This window comes from Dipodomys merriami, unplaced genomic scaffold (genome assembly GCF_024711535.1).
Source record: "Dipodomys merriami isolate MVZ:Mamm:240054 unplaced genomic scaffold, mDipMer1.0.p SCAF_3, whole genome shotgun sequence".
NCBI lineage: Eukaryota > Metazoa > Chordata > Mammalia > Rodentia > Heteromyidae > Dipodomys > Dipodomys merriami.
The window spans coordinates 50,883,025-50,889,919 of NW_027204492.1; the positions used below are offsets into that span (position 1 = coordinate 50,883,025).

General features: G+C 35.1%; 1 non-coding gene across 1 annotated transcript; it reads left to right on the forward strand.

Annotated features, from left to right (window-relative positions):
• The first annotated feature begins 1,372 nt into the window (after positions 1-1,372).
• On the forward strand, positions 1,373-1,504 carry LOC138840559 (small nucleolar RNA SNORA42/SNORA80 family). The gene has a single exon (XR_011376125.1). It is a non-coding gene; the product is annotated as a small nucleolar RNA SNORA42/SNORA80 family (small nucleolar RNA).
• Positions 1,505-6,895: the final 5,391 nt, after the last annotated feature.

Consider the following 6,895-nt stretch of genomic DNA (forward strand, 5'->3'; position numbering starts at 1 on the left):
ACATTTTAGAAGTTCCTTAGAGGTACACATTGGAAAAAGAAAGGAACATATTTGGGTAGACCAGAGGCAGAGATTCTATGAATATTTTTAAAAAGTCAAAAGTCAGGCTGGGATGTGGCTTAGTGGTTACAGTGCTTGCCTAGCATGCAGGAAGCCCTGGGTTTGATTTCTCAGTACCACATAAACGGAAAAACCTGGAAGTGGTGTTGCAGCTCAAGTGGTAGAGTGCTAGCCTTGAACAAACTAGCCCACAGACAGTGCCCAGGCCCTGAATTCAAGCCCCAGGACTGGCAAAAAAATAATAATTAAAAAAATAAAAAGTAAAATTCATAAAAGAAGAAAAATGATTTAACAAAGGATAGCAGCAAGTTTTTTTTAAAAAATCTGTATGTATGAATGAACTTTAACAAATTGGATTAAGTTCTGTTCCTGTACTGCTATCATTTAGTGTAAACTTTGGTAATAACCACAGAACTAGTAACTTTGTCAAATGATTTTGTTCTTCCACACAGGAGACTCAGTGTTTAAAAGCATTTATTTTGTAGTCAGTTGGCCTGTGATTAATTTTGTTTCATTCCTTGTTAGCTGAGGGAACTTGAGCAAAGAACTAAATGACACCTCATCTGTAAAATTGTGATAATCATAATATGCACATCATATAGCTATTGCAGAATAGGCAACAGACTGTGCATAAAATATATTGGTTAATATCTTGTTTATAGAAAGCATTCAATAAAGAGCAATGGCAATGTAAAACTAAGGAGAAAATCTAGAAAGTAAAACAGGAAGACAAGGAGAAGAGTTTCTAATTTTTAAATTTTTGCCATTACTGGGACTTGAATATATAACCTTAGCTTCTTGCTAAACTTTTCCACTCAAAGCTGGAAAACTACCATTTGAGCAACATCTCCACTCCAGCATTTTTACTGGTCAATTGGAGATGGAATATCTCAGATTTGTCTGTCTAGGCCGCCTTTTAACCATGATTCCCAGATCTCAGTCTCCTTAGTAGCTAAGATTACAGGTAGGAACCCCAGAACCTGAATTTATTAAAGATATTTTAATTTAAATTATGGTAACTTGTGAATAGAAATAATTACTTTTTCCTAAAAGAAAAAAAAAACTATGTATTTTCAACATTATTTGCAAATGGTTTGTATATATTCTCTATTATATAACTTTTACTCTAAGTCAAGTATATTTAAATAAAAAATGAAATACATTTCATTTAAAGATGTGTCCCATTTAAATTTCTATAATGGATTAATTATAATTACCTTTTAAAGTAGTTTTCTCTATTTTTCTAAAAATTAGCATGTCACTTGATATTCACTTGCTCTATGTTTTATTGTTTTAAAAGTCAAAAAATTATGCATGGGTTGGATTTATGTCAGGCCTGTCCCCTGGGCCTTTCATAGTGTCCCATGTCAGAGCAAACTGTGGTCCCAAACCATTGCCTGGCCTCGATCTGTGGGCTACTGGCACTGAAGGGTGTTGCACAGAGGAAAAAAATAAATAAATAAAAAATAAAAGTCAAAAAATTAAATGTGACAAACAATATGGGAATTTAAAAATTCAATTCAGGACTAATTTATCTAAAGTTAACAATATGAAATATTTCTGGAGAATTAGTACATTTATCCTCTGGGTTCCTTGTGTCTAGTGACAGAATTCAGACAAGATTCAAAACCTAGTGGAAGTGATAAGAAATTTGGCTAGATGAAGATTGAAACTGGGTCATCTGTAGTGTGAAATGACAAACACATTTGACAGAAGATTTTATTGAAGTGCAAGGGGTTTGGAGAATTACCTTCCCCTGCAAGGCCAGCCCATGAGGCAGAGTAACTGCCTTGAGGTTGGGAGATGTTTACTGCCTCAGATTTGACTTCTCAGTCATAGCTTATTGGCTTAAGCTAAAGATGTCATGGGCTGTTTTCTGTGTACTCACCTTACACTGAAAAAAGCCTTTCACTAATTCTTAGGTCCATGGAATACTAAAAGGACTGTGACATTTCACTTCCTTCACATGTAGGTTATGTAGGCTAGTCCCCTGTGAATAGGAATATTTGATTTTCTCAGATGACAAAAGGTTCTGAGACTGATCATGTGCTTAATTGCCATTTTATATATTTGGGGAGTAGAGATGTAAGGCATGCTTATTTAAATACCGTAACAATTTTTAACCTGAAGCTTCTTATATTTAATTTTCAGTTATAAGAATTCTTAAATATTCTGTATGAAAAAACACTGTGAGAAAAATCACTTGTAAATATTTTCCCTATTCTGCTTACTGTTAATAAATGTTTATGTAAGGTAAGTATCTGCTTTCTTCTCTTCTGTAGGATGGGAGTGAATTCATCTCTTATGTAGTAAAGATTAAATGCATGGACTCTGAAATCAGCTAGGATTTCATAGAGTATGGGCTCAACCACTTCCTCTAGATATAGAGAATGTACTTTATTTCACTGATTATATATTTTCGTTTGTGAGATAGAATTTTAGCTATAGTGCTTTTTCCATAAAGTTGCATTCCTTTACCTGACTGTATCTTATTAAATGTGTAGTATACACCTTGATCCAAGGTAAGTGCTCAATTAATTCTATCCCCATTATTATAATTTATTGTAAATTACAATTAGTATTAGAGAAACATTTTTATATACATTAATGGATAGTAGCCTGAATTCCAATTTTGAGATTATGTTAGTGAAGAGCTAAATAAGAAGTTGTTCAAATATTCACATAGAATATTTTTATGTGAAATACTCAAATCTTATTTTTTAAGGCATATATACATAGGATTTTGATTTCCCTATCCTCCATTCTTCGCAGATTTTTTTCCCTAAGAAGGTAACTGACCATGGAAACCAATTAATCACTCTCCTGAGGTAAAGCAATCATTTACAAAGCAGTGCACTCAAAGTGCCTGGCCAAGACATTCCAGAATAGTTAGAGGGAAAAACATGGCTTTTTCTTTCATTATCCTGGCAGTTTAGTTATTTAGAAAGCACATGTTCACTTGTGTATATGTGTAGTAAGAGAAGGTATGTAACTCAATCATCCCTTCAAACTTCTCTGAAGCTCTGCAGAAAGATTTTATTCACAGTATGTGTGTTATACAAACTTGTTGAGATGTCAACATTTAATTACAACTCTTACACCATTTTGGTTCTGCAGTCTTTTTTGCCTCCATCCTGGCTTCTTTATTACCTACTGTCATGTGCTAAAAAGACAGAAATAATGAATTACTGCCTAACAGCATTGTGGGGTATTTGAGAAGATGTACTTCAGAGATACTTAGACAAATTCCACCACTTACTGACTTTTAAATCTTGTTATCAATTACTTGGCTTCCCAGAATAAAAGTCATTTTACTCTTAAAAGTTATTGGTTAACAAGTCATAAGTTGCGTTGTAGCTAAAATATGGGTAAAGTATATGGCACAGTGCTTGGAATGTAGTAGCATTCAGGGAAAGAAAATATAGGGACAACATTAATGCTTCACAATTCAATAAATGCATTCATATGTACAGATCATTTCTTTGAGGACTTATTTATTTATTCTATTATTTTTAAATATTGCAGAGCACCAGTGACTCATGCCTGTAATCTTAGCTAATAGTAATCTGAGATCTGAGGACCACAGCTCAAAGCTAGCCTGGACAAAAAAGACTGTGAGACTCTTAAATCCAATAAGTCATCAAAAAGCCAGAAATAGAGCTGTGGCTCAAGTGTAGAGCACTAGCACAAAAGCTTAGAGTCAGTATTCAAACCCTAAGTTTAAGCCCTAAGACTTGTTAAATAAAACAAACTACTTCATAATAATTTGCTTGACATCATTAATGCAGAGGTAATACACATCATTCCTCAAAGGACTCACAGTAAACTGGAGGAATTTATAAAATTAAAACAAGCAAAATCCAAAATATTTGATAATCATGTGGTTAAGCTATAGAAGATATACAAGTTATACTGGTATACAAGAAAACACATATAGCCCAGCACTGGTGGTTCATGCATGTAATCAGGAGGCTAGATCTGAGGATCACAGTTAAAAGCCTGCCCAGGGAGGAAAGTCCATGAAACATATCTCCAATAAACCACTCAAAAAACTGGAAGTGGCACTGTGGCTCAAGTGGTAGAGTACTAGCCTTGAGCTGAAGAGCTGAGGAACAGTGCCCAGGCCGAGTTCAATCTCCGCAGCTAATTTAAAAAAAAAAAAAAAAAGCACTTATACGTAGGATATAATCACCATGTTCTTGCCAATATTTCATTATAAAAAAATTCTAAACATTTCTACCATTCAATGACAGTTCATCACTTTCTAGCTGTTCTTTCCGAATAATGTTTTGCTTTATTGGTTGTATCACCTAAGTGTCTATCCATTCTTATATCTAGTTAAAAATCTATCTTATTTTAATCCATTTTAAAAATAGGTTTAAGCAATCAATATACTCTGAACCATAAAATATATATAATTAACTAAAGTTCAATATTAATTTATGTTCTCTTTTATGCGGTAAAATTTCTTCTTGCTCCATTGCTGTTCTCCAAATATGACAAAGCCATGTCTTCCCTTCTCTTTCTTCCCTCCCTCCTTTGCTTCCTTCCTTCCTCCTTCCCTACTTCCTTCCTTCCTTCCTTCCTTCCTTCCTTCCTTCCTTCCTTCCTTCCTTCCTTCCTTCCTTCCTTCCTTCCTTCCTTCCTTCCTTTCCTCTGTGTGCTAATCATGGTATGTGATCTCAGGGTTTGGGTGCTGTCCCTAAGCTTTTTAACTCAAGGCTAGCATTGTACCACTTGAGCCACAACACCACTTCCGTTTTTCTGACTGGATTATTGGAGATAAGAGTCTCACAGACTTTCCTGCCTGGGCTGGCTTTGAATTGTGACCCTCAAATCTCAGCCTCTTGAGTAGCTGAGATTACAGGTATAAGCCACCAGCGCCCAGCTCCAGCTTTTTAGTAGTCAATTGGAGAGAAGTCTCATGGATTTCTTGCCCAGATTGTCTTTGAACCATGATACTCAGATCTCAGTTACCTGAGTAGCAAAGATTTCATCTGTGAGCCACCAATACACAGTTCCTTCTTCCATTTTTAATATTCAAAGTAATGGGAATAATAACAAAACTTTGATTTATGTCTGGCTTTGTTTTAAAAAATTTGTATTTCCTGGTAAACTTATTCGAATTTTATATATGCCACAGATGTGTTTAAGAGATTATCCATTAATAACACAGTGAAGCTTAGCACACAGCACTTATCAGTACTTTTGGGATATTCATACATTTTATTCATTCATCAGTTCTTCTACTGCCCATTTATAGTCCTCATTGAACACTTTCTATTCATCCATATACATACGATATTGAATATAGTTCATTTTTCTTGAGTTTACAGTTTAGTGAGGAAAGAGATACCTATCTATCATGTCCACAAGTACAAAATTCAGAACCAAAGTAGTATCAATAAAATTTGGCCTGAACTATAATATATCTGAAGAAAAATGAACTATTCCTGGGGTATGGAAGTGGAGAGATTCACAGAAATACTTTCCCCAAAATAGGCCTTTCCATAGAAATTGAAAGACAAAGAAGAAATTATGCAGGTGAAACAAAGGGTAAGTGAAGAAATACAATCTAGATGGAAATAACAGTTTGTGCACAAGACCTTAGTCATAAGTGATTTTAACGAGCCTTAGAACAGTCTTAGGTTCCTTGTAAATGGAACTTGCACAGCTATAGGGAGAGTTGAGCATTTTAATATGGGGCACAATGGAGGGTGGTTCTGGGTCTTCATAAACCAGATGAAGTTTTTGTTCTTCAGCCTGAAAGCAACTGGAAGTAATTAAAGCATTATGTTTGTAAATTATACTTTTGTTTGCAAAATTTGCATTAGATTTTAATGGATAAGTGTGAGGGTAGAAAGAAGAGTGAAAGACTATGTTTGTATTTTAGTGTGAGGATCTTTGGGCTAGGTTTCCAGAAGCAGAGTCATAGGTAACTGGACAGAATTAAGATTTATTTTCTCTCTCTTTTCTTTTGCCTGTCCTGGGGCTTGAACTCAAGGCCTAGGCGCTGTCTCTGAAACTCTTTTGCTTAAGGCTAGCACTCTACCACTTAAGCTACAGCGCCACTTCTTGCTTTTTCTGTTATGTAGTACAGAGGAATCGAACCCACGGCTTCATGCATGCTAGTCAAGTACTCCACCACTAAGCCACATTCCCAGCCCAGATTATTTTGAAAACTTAGATTAATAAATGCTAGTGAGTTGAAGTTTCAGTGAAACTTGGAATCTTTTCTTTAACTTAGTTGGCTGGAGTTAGTGGGCAATGTTAGTACCATTTACTCCAAACACATAGTACCATTGCTTTCCTGGGTTTACACATGTATTTTCACAGATGCTGGTTTCCATAAATTTTATCCCAGATATGCTTTTCATGCTGTAAAGTTGTGGGGAAATTTGTGAAAATGCTGTAGGGTTGTGCAATTTTGTGTTTGTTGAACTGAGATATTGCAAAAAGGGAATTATACACTCTACATGGTCTTAATACAATGCCACTTTTGAAAGGATTGGAGAAAAGACCCAGAGTCCCTGCTTAAAAAATATCAAAATGATATTTGGAATAGATTAGGTTAACCTAAGTAAAATATGTACACATGTTCATTACGATAGAGAAGTCCCTTTGTGAAATTAATATACACTGGAAAAAAGATGACAGGAAAGCAAAACAAGTCATGTTGGAGAGGGTATCAGAGGAAGGGGGGGGAGATTCAGTGTAAATAGTGAATGAGGTTGAAGTCTTTATATACATGTATGACAGCAATAAAACCTGTTGAAATTATTTTTAAAAGAGTGGTAAAGGGAGAGAAATGCAGGGGGTTGAGTTAGATGGGAGT